This window comes from Copidosoma floridanum, unplaced genomic scaffold (genome assembly GCF_036245765.1).
Source record: "Copidosoma floridanum isolate Cflo_tuat_1 unplaced genomic scaffold, Cflo_Japanese_pri ptg000016l, whole genome shotgun sequence".
Classification (NCBI taxonomy): Eukaryota; Metazoa; Arthropoda; class Insecta; order Hymenoptera; family Encyrtidae; genus Copidosoma; species Copidosoma floridanum.
Genome location: NW_028321893.1, coordinates 3,246,754 through 3,263,582, shown reverse-complemented (window position 1 = coordinate 3,263,582; position 16,829 = coordinate 3,246,754). Strand labels below are relative to the sequence as shown.

The following is a 16,829-nucleotide window of genomic DNA, read 5'->3' as shown; positions in this document are numbered from 1 at the left end:
TCTCTTCTATCTCTTTTTTCCCCCTACTTCTCTCATACGACCTAGCTTGCACACGTCTCGTTTTTCCCTTAACTATACGAATATACACAAACTTCCTATATTTTCAGTGCATTACAATTTTACAAGAGACACTGTAAAAATACAATGAATAAATAACAATAATCGCTACAAATAGACAACCTATCTATTTTTCTACCAACCTACCTTTAAAATTAACTCACTAATATTTACACGTATAGCTATGTCGGCACAACCAGTATTAACGTTAACATCACTTACAGTCCTTTGATACACGTTTCTTCTTATTATTCTCGCTTTTTCCACTCACAATTCTCTTTGCTCGTCTCACTGGCTATATGTCTCCACCATCCTGTCCTCTTTTCTTGCATTAAACATAACGAAACAGTAGTACACGTACACAGGGCATTAGAACGAGCCCTAAGCCTCAACTTTTACATCGAGTCGAGTTTTGGTGTTTTTCGGGCTAATAAAAAAAATGACCCCGTCATAATAAATGAAATGCATGGGCCCACTCTTGCATTACAAGGATTCACCACTGGCGTAGTATTCCACTATCCTCACTATCATGCTGGGAGTGTTAAAAAGAGAGAGAAAAAAAGATAAGGCGTGGACCCTTGCCTCATAGCACAAGAAGAAAGGAGAGAGCACACCGAAAATAATATATATATATATATATATATATATATATATATATATATATATATATATATATATATACTAGTGGGGCTTCGTCCCCCTGCGCACTCGACGTGCCAACCCCCCCTTTTATTGTGTTATACGTGTAATCTCTCCAAAATAAGGTTAGTATTAATATTTTTTTAAGCCTTAAAAAATGATAAAATTAATTGTTAGTATGAAAATATTATGTTGAAGTATATTTTACAGAATTCAAATAACTATGGCATTTTTAAAAATACTCGGGAATAAATTTTCTACGCTAGGGAATGATTACTGGTCTGATTTTAAGGTAATATGAAGAACAAGCTGCTAATTTCAAACAAAAGTGGTAAAGTTTATATAGACAGATAGATGTGCCCTTGACTTTTTGTTGGTGAGGTTTATTATTACTCTAAGTGGCTCCCTTTTTTAAGTGAGCTGTCTATCCTGTATGTGTCAATAAATATTTTAAAGCTCTTATAACTATATATGACAGAGCGCGCGGTGGCTCAGTCGGCTAGGTCGTGGATTGGCACACGGGAGACCGTGGTTCGATTCCCGGCCATAGTGCAACTTTCTCGGGCAAGTACCTCTGTGATTTTCACATGTGCTTTTTCACCACGCAATGCTCCTCGAGGAGGGTTTAGGCGACCTCCTCGCAGTAAAATTGCCTAATTTCCCCGTACCCCCTCCCAGTAATGGGAGGCCTCCCATCCCTCTTCCCTTTCTCCTCCAAAGTGCTAAGTGCCCTTAGTAGTGCCCTTATTATAAGAAGCCAGACGTAAAGCACTTTAATATATAAAAAAAAAAAAAACTTTACATGACCTTTGCGCGCTCTGCACACCAGCCCCCGTAGTTGCAAATTAGATTTACGAAGTATGGAAAAAAACCTAAAGTATATAAGTTGTTACTTTAAATTATTGTATGTAATAAATGTATATTGATCAAAATAATTTACATAAATTTTTAACAATCATTTTTTATTTTCCCTGACTAATACCGAATTTTTTTGTATTTAAAACGACAACGTATTGAAAGATTTCTAATATCGCCAACAATTACAAAATTACTACATTGTAAGAATAACAAATTGATTTTGTTTGAACAGAATCGTTAGTTGATTGCTTATTTTCTTTCAATTTTTTATAACAAAAATTTTGGCCCATTGGTAAATTTTTACAACCAAAATTTTGGCCTATTGGTACTCTTTTCTTCGTTTACTTTTACTTCGTCAATTCGTTTTAAGAAGTTACAAAATTTCTAAACGAAAATTTGACAGCAAATTAAACTCTTAAATTGCAACGAAAATAAGAATTCTTTCTTTTACATCTACAGAGAACTTGAAGTCTAAATTTGAAGTTGGAGATAGATCTGCGTAAGAACATTATAAATTACTACTACTACTACTTTCTACTATTATCACTATTATTACTACAATGGATACTATAACTACTACTATTACTACTACTACTACTATCCTGCTTTTATTATTATTATTTTTTTTAATTTACTTGAAAATCACTTCTATAATCACTTAAAAATCAAAAAACCCCTCTAATAGTATGGTTTGAACTAAATAAAATTGATGAAAGTCCAAAATCAATAAAATACGTAAATATTTCTGAATATTATACATTCAACAATGAAACAAAACAATGGAATAAACGGAAACGTGTTGAAAAAAATATTACAATCGGCAGATAAAATGTAGTTTTTCCCAAAGATCAGGAAAGATTTTATTTAAAATTGATATTAAACAAAGTAGCAGAAAAAACTTCTTTTATAGATTTAAGATTTGATATTACTTACAGTACCTACAATGAAACCGCTATTTCTATGCAATTAGTAAAACACAATTTTCAAAACGATATAATTTTTAAAGAAGCATGAAACGTCATGCTGCCTTTTCAACTACGAAAATTTTTTGCATGGCTTATTATGTCAGAAAATTTTTTTAGTAATATTATTTGGAACAAATACAAAAAATTTTTCATTGAAGATTGTAAAGATGATCGAAATAAAGCTCTTTTACATTTAAACAAAATTTTTAATTCTGAAAATATGTCTTGTAATGATTCCAGTTGACCAGAACCAACAGAAACGATATAAAAAAATATCGATACTCACAATGATAAAAGAATATTTTGTAAACAGAAATTCCATGAAACTTTTTTACAACTTAATTATAATTAACGTCGAATTTTTCAAAAAATAATAAATTAAAAAAAAAAATTTTTTTTTATCAATGGTCCTGGTTAATCTGAAAACACTTTTCTATACAAAACGTTAATTAATTTTTTTATATCAATTGAAAAAAAAATTCTTACAATGGCTTAGACAGGTATTGCTTCTATTCTGCTCCCAAGAGGAATGACCACTCACAGAAATTTCAGACTTCGTTTAGACTTAAGCACTATAGAAAGTGCATTCTTCCAGTTTGAGCCAGATGAACAAAAATTACGTAATGAAGAAGTAACTATCTGGGATAAAGCTTCTATGATACCGAAAAAAGCATTAAAAGTCGTTGATAGGACTTTAAAAGATTTATCTAGTAGTTATAAGCCTTTTGAAAATAAAATAATAATTTTAGGTGAAGACTTTCATCAAATTCTCCCAGTAGTGAAAAACGAAAGCAAAATTACTATTGTTCAAAAAACCATAAAATTTTTTAACATTTGGCCTTTATTTACTGTTTTTTCTTTAAAGAATGATATACGTTTAATTAACAAAAAATTTTCTTCATAGCTACTTGATATAGGAGAAGGCAAAATTTAAACTTTTAGAATTCCTTAGACATGGAAAACAAGCGATGTATGTTCTAAAATTTTTAATAATGATGATGATTCTTTTATAAGTATAGCTATAATAACATTTCACAATGAATACACTCATTTTTTTTAACAAAAAAATTTAAAATAATATGGTAGGAACATTAGTAACGTACTATAGTATTGATAAGGTGACTCACAAAGGAGTAGATAAATCAGACGATAATATTTATATTAATTTTCCTACAGCATATTTAAATAGTATTAAAAAAAGTTTTCCTCTACATGAATTGAACTCAAAAATTAACGCTATTGTTCTGTTGATATGAAACTTGAACATATCTAAAGGACTTTGCAATGGTACAAGATTATGAATTAAAAAATTATTTAAATACAACATTGAAGCTGAAATAATCACAGGTAAATAAATATAAAATAAAGTCTTTATTTTAAGAAAAACACAACAAACTAACAATTCTTCTTCGCGACCATTTATATTGTACGGAAAAAAATTTCCATTTACCTTAGCTTTTTCTATGGCTATCAATAAATCTCAAGGTCAAAGTTTTGATGCTTTAGGATTATACTTTAGAAAACCATTATTTTCTAAGGGGCAACTATATTTTGCATTGTCTAGATGTAAGAACCCAAAAAAAATTTTTATCTAAATTGAATGAGAAAACATATTTGAAATTGAAAATATTATTTAGAATAAAACTTCACAGTAATAACAAAAATGTACTATAGTTATTAACTATTTTTATACTTTCTTGCAAATTTTCTCTTTTATCAAAAAAGCAAATTTCAGTACCGTCTAGTACCCAGATTTATGTAATCATAAGCAATCCGTTTTTTGTAATATGTTTTCAGATACACCATTATGGATGTAAAATTCTATCAGTGTGACAAATGTAACTCAAACCTTTTAAATTAAAAGTGTCTATTGTCGCACGAAAAGATTCACAAGAAAAAATTTTCTGTACGTGATCTGTGTAGCATTGCAATATTAGACAAAAAAACTATTTGCGTCACGCAAAGAAATGCTAAATCATTGAAATAAATTTTAAGTGTATTGAATGCTAAAAGTTTTAAAAGAAATTATTATCAACAGAGACGTTTAAAAAGTCGTAAAAAAACGTTAAAAAAAATTTTTGTCAAAATCGTTGAAACGGTTGCGTAAGAGCAGAGCACCTAAAAAGACATTTAAGAGTATGTAATCAAAATTAACATCGGAAATAAGATAATCGTAATAAAATTTCTTGTTGAAATAAAATTATATGTGCAAATTAGACCACTTGTAACAGTTAATATATAAAACTTTACGAATATATTCACATTATACATAGGAAAGCTGGGGGAAGTGGGAGGAAGTGGCGGAGAGCTAGCAAAATAGTAGGATTACTTGAAAAATGCAAGAAAATAAAATAAATAACTACGTTATTTGGGAGGAAGCTGAGGGGGAGCTGGGGGGAGTGGGGGAGAGCAAAACCTTGCTTTAACTCTTATGACTATATTATATATATATATATATGTACACTAGTGGGGCGACGCCCCCCTGCGTGCTCCGCATGACAGCCCCCCCTTTTATTGCGTTATAAGTGTAATTTTTTAAAAAAAAGGTTTATATTGGTATTTTTAATAGCCTTGAAAAATGATAAAATTAATTGTTAGTATGGAAATATTATATTAAAGTATATCTTACAGAAGTCGGAAAACTATGGCATTTTTCGTAAACACTCGGGAATAAATTTTCTACGCTGGGGAATAATTACTGGTCTGCTTTTAAGGAAATATGAAGAACAAGCTGCTAATTTAAGATAAAAGTAGTTAAATTTATATAGACAGAGAGATGTGCCCTTGACTTTTTGTTAGTGAGCTTTATTATTTCTTCTAGTGGCTCCCTTTTTTGAATGAGCTGTCCATCCTGTATGTGTCAATAGATATTTCTAAGCTATTATACGCACGAAATACGCAAATAGAAGAGTTTGGCTATTCAAGAGGTACCAACTTAAGTTACTACTGTGGTAAAGATTGATTTATTTTTGTTGTTTACTTTGAAAAGTGATTATTGGTTAGCATTCCAATTCCAAAAAAATACCAGTTTGAACTGATTTTTGTTAAAACTACATTTATGGTGCAAATATGCGGACAAAATGTATAAAGTGAAAACTCACTTATCTTTGTCGATTTTCAATGTGACTTAGGTACAAATCTAATCACCAATAGCTAGAGTATGTAATGCTTACACGTCCAAGGTGCATACAAGCCTTATTGTTTACCGGTGAAAGCTTTCATGAGTGAGATCGAGTTGCAGACATGGGTCAAAATGGAAAATTTGACTCTAAATGATCAATTATCTCAATGAAAAGATGAATATATATAATATTATGAGATAATATGTCAAGTAAAGTCAACAACACTTAACACAATCTGACGTTTTTAAAGTTTTGGATTTCTTCACGGCACGTGAGTATAAGTACCGGACACGATCTGAGTAAGTTACAGCAGAATCACCCATATACATACTGCCTTAGGTGAGAGCAAGGAAAGATAGCTTATGCATATAGTATCCCCATTACAACAGACCCCACAGCAACTTAATGAACTTACGGTTCTTGGTAAAATAGACTAAATCTTATACATGCTGTAGATAATAATCGCCAAAATTAAGGTTTCCACAGGCGCAAGTCCCAAAAATGGACAGTTTTTGAGTTAACAATGTTTTTGAGTTAAAAATTAAAGTCACCAACTCTCCAAAGGTTAGTTTGACAGGTGACGCAATACAGTCAATAAATGTAGCTCGTTTGGTATACAAAAAAATGATTGGAAAGGGTTATGTCAAGTGCATCTATATTAATCTTGACTATCGTCTAGCGCAATATAAAATTATTCTGGTTCAACAAAAATTAGCGTAGCTCGTTTGCATTATGTTCTTCAATGTTAAATTAATAGCCTCTAGTATGAAAAAGCGCTTATCATAATAAACCATTAAATACGTAGTCTTACAATTTTTTAACAATAAAAGCTGAAAAATTTTCAATCTGGCTCGTTCATCTAAGTTGTCATAGTTATTCTTATACAAATACATATGACGACGCTACTTTTATACATATATATTCTCTAGCAACTGTTAACAACAGTATTACAAGCGAAATCTATTTTGTAGTAAATTATAACTAAATAAATCATTTATTGATGATAAATAGTTTTTTTTAAATTCAAGTCCTGATTATTTTGTTTGCACCATTGCTTATAGGTACAGTGAGCTTAAATCTCGCCTCCACCACCACTTCCTCGTCAAGTTTCCAAAACCTACTACTTGTAGATATTACGTTATCCTAAACCTTTGTAGCAGTGATTACTGATTTCCAGACACGTAATAAGGTTTTGCTAAGACAAATAACTATTTCTTGCGGCCCAAAATACTGTTGCCCTTACAACTAGTTTTTTAAAGAAAAATATAAACACACTTTTTTAAAGAATTATAGAGACAATGTGACTATGTAAGAGTATCCAAACGTCCTCGAAATACCGTTAAAGTCAACTACGTCGCAATTACCCAAACTCATATGTAAATACTTATGTGACTAACTCTTATTATTTGCATACAAGAATAACACATCGTCTAACATTTACAATACACCACATTAAGAGTCTAAAAACTTAAATAAACAAGCAGGACAAAACTTTCTGAGCTACAGAGAAAAGTTGTTTTATCACAGTGTACAGTTTCAGTGTATTCATGACCTGTATAAAAAAAAATTACAAAGTTTAAAGTCCAAGGTCTAGCATGGTGTTTTATGATAAATTTTCACTCTAGGATAAATGTAATTATTTTTCAACAGTACTACGTTAATTAAGTTTGGAGCAAAGATTATACAGTTCTGTTTATTAACTGTATAAGTTCAACTATTTAGCCAGTCATGTAGCCAGACATTGATTCATACTTCTATAAATGCATTCAGCCGTCAATTTAGCCACACATTAAGCCATATATTGATTAATACTTTTAAATATACTTCGAGCCATACTTTAAGCCATACATTTAGCCATATTAAAAGCCATTTATTGAGACATACTTTAAGCCATAGACGTTCATCCATACATCATGCAATACGTTCTGCCACGCAATGTGCCCTACTTGAAGCTATTAATTTAGTCATACTTATAGCTAAACATTTAGCTACATATTCAGCTAGACATTGAGCAACACTTTAAGAAAGTACATGTAGCTAGAAATCGTGCTATACTTAGAGCTATTCTGTTAGCCATACTTTTATAGCGGTAGTTATCGCCATACTTTAAGCCAAACATTTAGCCACACATTTATCCACATTTTTTAGCTGTACAAGACCATGCATTAAGACAGACAACATGCGAGTCATATAGTCTGACATTCAGCCATGATTGTTGCAATACATCTAGCTGAAGATTCAGCCAGACATTAAGCCGTACTTTGAGCCATACATTAGGTCATACTCTTAGCTATACCTTTAACCATCTATTCGGCCATACATTTAGCGGTACATTCAGCTATACATTGAGTCAGACTTCAAGCCATAGTTTAAGAACATTCATTCAGGTAAAAATCCTTTAATACCTTCATACTTTAAGCCTTCATACTTTAAGCCATATCTTTAGTTAGATATTGTGCAATTCGTAGTGCTACATCTTAAGCCCTGAATTCAGCCAGTCATTCGGCCAAACTTTGAGCCAGACATTTAGCCAGAAGGCCACAGCAAACTTATCACTTATACATTTTAGTAAAACAAACTATGGTTACATACTAACAATAATCTACTTAATTATTAAAGGAGAAAAAGCGTCATTATTACAGTAAACTCAATGCATGTTATCACTGCATTTTGACTATGTGCGAGTATCTTTACATCTTCAATGCATTGTCAAGTCAGTTACATTGGAATCACACATATGCATATAGGTATACTAACGTGACCAACTCTGATCATTCGTGTACCAGGTTAGAAAATCGTTTTACATTTTCCGTACACATTTTGAAGTGCCACATGACTTTTATTAGTTAGCAGGGTAAAATTATCTTAGGTACGAAAAATAATTGTATCGTCGTAACAAACAGTTCCACTGTCTTTGTAACCTGTACAAAGAAAACAAATGACAAAGTTTGAAGTCCAAGGTCAAGCAGCGCGTTCAATAATATATTGCTCAATATTTTATGAAAACCATTTATTTTCAAATACATTATGTTAATTAAGTTTTGAGGGAAAACCACACAGCTTTATATGTAAACTGCGTGCGGTTGGACTTTAAACCAGATAATATGCGACTCATATAGCCCGACTTTTAGCGATATTTCAAGCTATAAATTTAGCCGTGATTTCAGCCATACTATAAGAAATAGTTTAAGCTGTACTTTAAAACGTACTTTTAGCAATACTTTAAGCTTTACTTCAAGCCGTACATTAAGCTAGACATCGTGCCATACGTGGAGCTAAGCTTTTAGCCATACTTTTATATCTATTGTTTGAGATGTAACTAGCTGTATATTTCTCGATACATAAAGCCATACTTTGAGCCATACTTTTAACCATTTATTCAGCCAGACTCTGAGCAAGACATTGAGACATATATTTAGCGAATTAACAAGCCATACCTTGAGCTATACATTTTTTTTTTTTTTTTATATATCATGGTGCTCTATGTCCGGCTTGTCTTTCAATACGTTGTCGTTTTAAATACAAAAAAATTATATAGAGTTCGTATAGTATACAAAGGTCATATATAGTTTTTTTTTTTTTTTTTTTTTTTTTATATTATAGTGCTTTACGTCCGGCTTCTTTTAATAAGTGCACTACTAAGGGCACTTAGCACTTTGGAGAAGAAAGGGAAGAGGAATGGGAGGCCTCCCATTACTGGGAGGGGGGTAGGGGGAAAGTAGGCAATTTTGCTGCGAGGAGGTCACCTAAGCCCTCCTCGAGGAGCATTGCGTGGTGAAAAAGCACATGTGAATTATCACAGAGGTACTTGCCCGAAAAGTTGGACTGGCCGGGAGTCGAACCACGGTCTCCCGCGTGCCAATCCACAACCTAGCTGACTGAGCCACCGCGCGCTCGAGCTATACATTTAGCCATACCGTAAGTGACATATTTAGCTCATACCTTGTGCCATCTGCCGGTAAACGTTAAAACTTAATAATTTTTGAATCTTGGATCCAACTAAGAAGCAGTGTTTCAGTTATTAAAACATAAGGTTAGTGGCACTACATATCATTCGGTCGTTAAACTATAGTATTTTTCAATAAACTTGCGGTGTTCATTTTGTGAAGTGACTGGCTCAACGTCCTGCTAAAGCTATAGATTAAGGTAAAGCTTTAAGTGTGAGTTAATGTCCAGCTAAATTTACGGCTGAAAGTAAGACTAAAATTTAGTTAAAAGTATAGCTCTAAAAACAACACAACGTGTGGCTTAAGGTATGGCTCAAAGTATGGCTCAAAGTATGGCTTAATATCTGGCTGAAAGTATGGCTCAATGTCTGGCTTCAAGTCTGGATGAATGCCTGGATATGAGTATGGCTCCAAGTATAGCTTAATGCAGGGCTAAGAGTATGGCCTAAAGTATGGCTTTAAAAGTATGGCTAAATGTAGGGATGAAAAAAAGCTTAAATTATGGCACAATTTCTGGCTGAATGTATGTTCTTACAGTATGGCTTAAAGTCTGACACAATGTCTGGCTAAATTTACGATGAAATGTATGGTCAACAGTATAGCTAAAGGTACGGCTGAAGGTATGGTTTAAAAGCTGAGTCAAAGTATGGCTGAATATACAGGTAAAAGTATGGCTTAATGCATGGATAAAATCATGGCTTAAAATATGGCACGATGTCTGGCTCAATGTATGACGTTGAATAAATCTTAAGGTATTGCTAAAATTGTAACTTTAAAGACAGCTCAAACTATGGCTTACAGTGTGGCTCAAAGTATGGCTTAATATTGGAGTAAAATTATGGCTCAATGTATGGCGTAACCCTTCACACTACCCTTCTCCCCTTACTGCCATAGTCAAAGCTCCCCATCTCCCGTACCACTCTAAGAGGGTTGAATCTAGAACTGGCCTAGCCTATCTTTATCTGAAATTGTGTTTTTGAAGAAAATTTATTTACTTTTGTGAATTTATGATTTATAAGTACAAATGAAACCCTGCGCATACATATATACATTCTCATATTATATAGTTATCTCGGTAATACATGCCACAAAACTCCCATAGCCCCCCTACAGACCCTCATTCACCCTTTATTACCCCCCACTGTCCCTCTTCACAAAATAAGGTTAATACCCGTGATTTTTGCCCTTATTTTGACACATCGCAGTTTTTCCAAAAACCCCTACAGCCCCCCACAGACCCCTCACAATCGTCCCACGCATTTTTTTGTGACCCCCTACCACTCTTACACCACTCCCCACATACTTTTCAGGAACCTGATAGGAATTATACAGTCTTTCTTGGACCTCGATGTGTATACAGACGTGTACGTGCCGTATACTAATTAATCTATTATTTTTAATCTGCTGCATTATTAAATTACTTCAAAACAAAACAGTCTTTTCGACGTGATTCATCCCATCGTCAAAAACAAATTGAAAGTTATGATTGATTTCTAGGGTATCGTGCGCAAAGCTTCATTTTAATTATACATTAAGTTATAAAGTTATTTGTTATATCACATAGTTCACTGTGTGGGCCATTCCAAGCAATGTTTTACTATATAAGACCATTTATATTAATAGATTAAATATCATTTATTCATTAGTGTTTTACTAAAACTCTTCCACTAAAAATATAGCTTCATACATCATAAGTATAATATCATATGTTCATTCATAAAGAATGTTAACTAATTAGAAAATATTTTCTATTTTTACAATAAACTTATCTTTCATCTATTTTTTCACACTGCCCAGATGGCAATTAGGCAGACTTTACACACACGAATAATTATTAACCATTTATACAAGTAATAAAACGATTAGAAACGAAATTATATCAAATATAATTCAATTTATTTGTAAGTATAAAGTTCTTTGTACAATAAGTTTTTTTTTTGTGGTAGCATTTATAATAAACTATTTGTAAAATTTAAATTCTCATGTGTATGGATCGCATTATTTAGTATCCATCTTAATAAAACGAGTTCATACATGAATTTAATTACATTTTTTTTATCATTAAAACAAACCATGGACGTTTCGCATTAAGATGACTTATTTTATAAGACAACTTATAAAGCCATATTAAATCACGAAGACTTAGCTATTCCTATTCTGTTTTAAATTAATATTGAAATTAGTACAATACATGACCACAATAGACATTCCTGAAATGTATTATTAGGTAATCAATTTTGTCTATACATATAAGAATATTTAAATCATGTTGTTATTATTAGATACATTATAACTTATAATCAAAAATTTTTTACCAAAATATATTTTTAGTATCTAAAATATTTTTTCTATCTATTTAAATAACAATTACATTTTAATTTTTGCATCTTGACCAAGCCACGTACAATTTACTATGAGAAAACAAAGGTTTTTTTAATAACAATCCCACATTATCAAAACTTTTACCTTGAGACTTGTTTATAGTCATAGCAAATGCTACAACTAATGGGTATTGTTTTCTGTATTAAATAAAAGATAGTAATTAGGTATTATAAGTATTTGTTGTTATTTTTTGAACAAAAACTTTCATACCAATTTTCTTTCCCGTTACTATTTCGCCTATTACGTTATACTTCAACAATTTAATAATTCGCAATCGTGTGCCGTTTTATAAGCCGTTTGATGTACAAAAATTTCGAATCCACGCTACTATTGTACCTATTTTAAATTGAAGCTTATGAGGTAGCAAGCCTCCACTGATATTGTCTTGCATTGCTACCTGAAAATTTATATGAATATTATCATCTAATTTATTAACGCTTTTATAGGTTTCATTGTCGATGCTGTCAATGCCGAATACAGCGTGTCAACTCAATGGCATTTCTCTTATTATTTTCAGTAGCAGATGTAGGATGCAGTACATACGATTAACAAGAGCAGAAAATCTTATGGTAAAAAATGTTATTTATATTGAACTTCTTATCGACCAAATAGTAAAATTTTAAATCTCCTACTTTATGCCGTAGGATAAACGCAACAAGTTTTTTGCATGCATGTATTATAATAAAGAGCAATAATGAAGAGCAATAGAATACATTTTTTTCACAATAACCAAAAAATTCTAAGGATTGAATGTTATCAAGGATAAATAAATCCTATAATGCTTAGTGCCTGAAAAGAAATTTTCAAAACAATGAAGATAAAAATATTTTTATTTTGCCATCAACATACATCGGTGGTACTAGATATATGCAGAAACACTATCAAGATTTAATGGCAATAACGTGAAAGTTGGAACAACCTGATTTTTGTATCACCGTAACATTTAACCCTAAATAAAAATTAATAAAAAAAATTTTAAGAACATTTCGAAAGAGACGACTTTAACTATTATACTGAAAATAACTGTTAGATTATTTAATACAAAATGGAAACTAATTTTAGATGATATAACTAAACAAAATGTTTTCGGAGAAGCTATTGCTTAAGCTTGTACCATTGAAATTTAAAAAAGAGGATCACCTCATTTTCATATTATTGTAACATTGTATTTAAATAATAAATTTTTCACTACTACATACATAGATAAACATATTTCAACGGAAATGCCAGTTGATTCAAAAATACAAGAATAAGTTATTAAACACATGATTCATGGACCTAATGGTAAGGAGAGTCCACGTCTTACCAGTCATCAAAGAATTTGTACAAAAAAATTTCCAAAAAAGTTCCCAAATCGTACTGTTCTTGCAAAAAATAGATAACCAAATTAAAAAAAGTTGTGACAATAGATGTTATAATCACATATACAGAATAAAAAATATAATTAAAACATTTTCATTGATACTTGAATGGTAGTACTTTACAATTTCTTTTTATTAACAAAGTATAATCGCCACATAAATGTTAAGTATTGTCCATCTCTTTAAAGTATAAAGTATTTTTTTTATTATGTCCATAAAGAAGGATATAGATCATAACGTAAAATAACAAAAGCAGATACAAGTGATAAAAAAGACGACGTAAAAATTTTTGATGAAATATCAGAGTTTTTAGATGGCCAGTATTTCAGCCCCGTGGAAGCAGCACGGGGATTGCAAGAGTTTCCTCTGTGTGGATGTAGTCATTCTGTAGTTTATTCATCAGTACATAATAACAATATACAATAAATAGTTTTGCAAGAAAATAATATGTTTGAAGCAATAGAGAACTCTGAAACAGTATTAACGGCTTGGTTTAAATTAAATATAATAGATAGTTTTGCAATAAAATTTAATATGTTAATACTATAAAATATTACCGTTTCAGTTCGACACTAAGAATTTGAATTAGTAAAGAAAAAATTTAACGTTATTAAAAAAAAGTGACATAATACAATGTCACCTAAGGACGCTGAGTGTTTTTTTTTTAAATAAATTTTAAATTAGGTCAGTGGAGCTAAATATCTTAAAAGTTTGGAAGTACTTATTATAATACATTACAGTACGTTAAGATATACTGCTATTGGTTAAGGTTAAGTTATACACGACTCTAAAATATATTAAATATTTAAAGAAGCTTATAACGCTATGATGCTATATTAACTAAGAAAACTTTTCGCATAGTTTTTAATATCTGAAAACGTTCGTGGTAATTCTGTTTGGGAAACACTCTAAAAATTTTTTATTGAATATTTAAAAGACTATATACAAAAGAATGTTTTATTACATTTAAAAAGAATCTTCAAATTGAAAGATAATTCATGCAAAGATTATGGATTATTAGAAAAAAATGAAACGATAAAAGTTAAAAATATTGAGTACAATAAAGCTGTCATTGATTTAGAAACATACTTTAAGGATTTATTTTTTAACCTAAATAGAAATAAGAAAATAACTGTTTATAGAACAATTAACAATAAAATAGAATTAAGTTTTATTAACGGTCTAGGAGGTTCTTGAAAAACAATTTTGTATAAAACATTAATTTTGTTTTTGTTTTTATAGGAATTGCTTCAATTCTATTATCCAAGGGAATGACAAGTCATATTACATTTTGATTCAGTCTCTCAAAATTCCACAGGGATTGAAAACTGATGATGTTTCTGAAAAAATTGTATGAGATGGTATAAATAGCTGCCTATACGGAGTAATTCTAACAACCGATAACGAACTTTCGTACATTTCAAATAATAAAGGAGTTTAATTAAAGGAAAAGAACATACTGATAGCAGCATATATTATGCAAACTATGAAGGAAGTGATCACACTGATAAAAATATAAAAATGAATTTTTCTATAAAAATTCAAAAACGTATACATTAAGAATAACCACCACATATTATAAACTAAAAAGTAGATGCTATTATTATGCTAATAAGAAACTTGAGTATACTCAATGGGTTGTCAAATGGTACTAGACAACGTATGGCAAAATTATCTAAATATAACTTGGAAGCAGAAATGATGACTGGTGCCACTCTGGTAATAAAGTATTTATTCCAAGACTCACGTTAAATACCAGTAAAAATTAATCCCTTTCGTTTCTTATATACAAAAAACAGTTTTTAATAGTTCTAGCTTATTCATGAAAATCAATTAATTGCAAGATCAAAGTTTTGATAAATTAGGATATTACTACAAAAGACCTTTGTTTTCTGATGGTCAACTATTCGCTATGAGCACAATTCCGAAATCCCGCCTCATCTGGACACTTTTAGAACGATCGGTGGATATTAGAAAAGGTAATTACGATAAAATTAAGCTTTTTGCTTTATTCACCAGTGCCAGCCCTGGTGGCCAATCTTTAAATGTTGCTTTTCTACAAGCATGTGGAAATTAATTCGCAGTGCGGTCATTTTCTAATCACAACCAATCGTTCTCAAAGTGCCCAGTGGGGGTACGATTTGGAAATGGCGCTCAAAGCGACTACGTATTGGTATCAAGATGTAGAAGTCCTGAGAATATATGTACACAAAATAATTTAGAGAACCAAGCAAACATTAAAAACATTTTATGGCAAGAAATTTTTGATTGTTAACAACTTAAAAATTTGTTTGTCGAAGTTATTTCCTTAGAATTTTTTTTCTCTCAGAAATCAAGTGTTTTAAATATATCGAATGCATCTATAAAATTAAAACTTAAATGAGTGAAAACATAAAAGAAGACTGACAAATTAAGATACTGTATTCTTTTATTCTTACATGTTCCTTTTGTAACCAAAATATTAATTTCCGAAAAGGTTTGAATGTTAAAGCTACAACTCCAAACTCTTTTATTTTATTAGAGTGAACTTTTTTCAGATTGTTTTAATATCACCTTAGACAAGAAACTATCTTATGTTACTGTAGGTAGATACTCTTGACTACTTAATGTCTGAATACATATTTTTAAATTTTTTGCACCAACACTAGATTTATTACAAGAAACTAAAAATTAAGTTAAGTATTTAAAAACAAATAAAACTAAAAATTTTTTATGGTGATCTCCTTCTACCTCTTGAGTCACTTTATTTTGTCTACATACACACATTTATCACTAAGCTTCTTCTAGTTTGTTCTGCTACTTTATGTAATATAAGAGCAAATCTTTTTTGTGCTTGCTCTGCTTGCTACAAATTTGTATGTTTGTTATTTTGATTTGTCAAGTCACATTTATTTAAAAATGTCAAGTTAATCTTCTTGCAATAATTAAAATCACATTCTTCCATAGAACTAATGTTTTTTTCAGTCTGCACTATCTGCTTTAACAACATACGGATTAAAACCAAATTAACTATTTATGTTCGAAAGGCTAAGTTACACTCAAGCAAACGTTCTTATAAAGAAATACAACTTAAAATAGTAAAGTAACTGCAGAGATCGACATTTACTACGCCGCTCGTCAATTGTTTAGACTTTCTGTTTATCTATAACATCAAGGGGCTTGAAAAACGACTTTTTTTTAATGTGTTGATAACAAAGTAAGATCCTTTATTTTTTTAATAAGTTGCAAATAAATAACACTTTTTTCAATTTGTTAAAAAACACAAATACAAAAGTATTAAGAATTATGGTAATGCACATATTGCATTTGTAACACTTATAAGTAACTCCTGAAGAATCTTTTTATCAAAGACATATATATTTGGTCTGCAGCGTATTACTTTCGAAGTGAAAAATGTGTAAATAACACAAATATATTTAATGCAGGTTATAAGTCAGTCGTAGTCATAATGTTTCATGAATTTACCATCAATTTGTTCTGGAACTCTTTGCTTAGACC

The 16,829-nt window shown here is 30.8% G+C and overlaps 1 protein-coding gene across 1 annotated transcript in view; it reads left to right on the top strand.

Moving 5' to 3' along the window:
• The window catches only part of LOC106645100 (protein white), a 609,536-nt gene that overhangs the window by 517,930 nt on the left and 74,777 nt on the right, over positions 1 to 16,829 (top strand). The window lies entirely within an intron of this gene.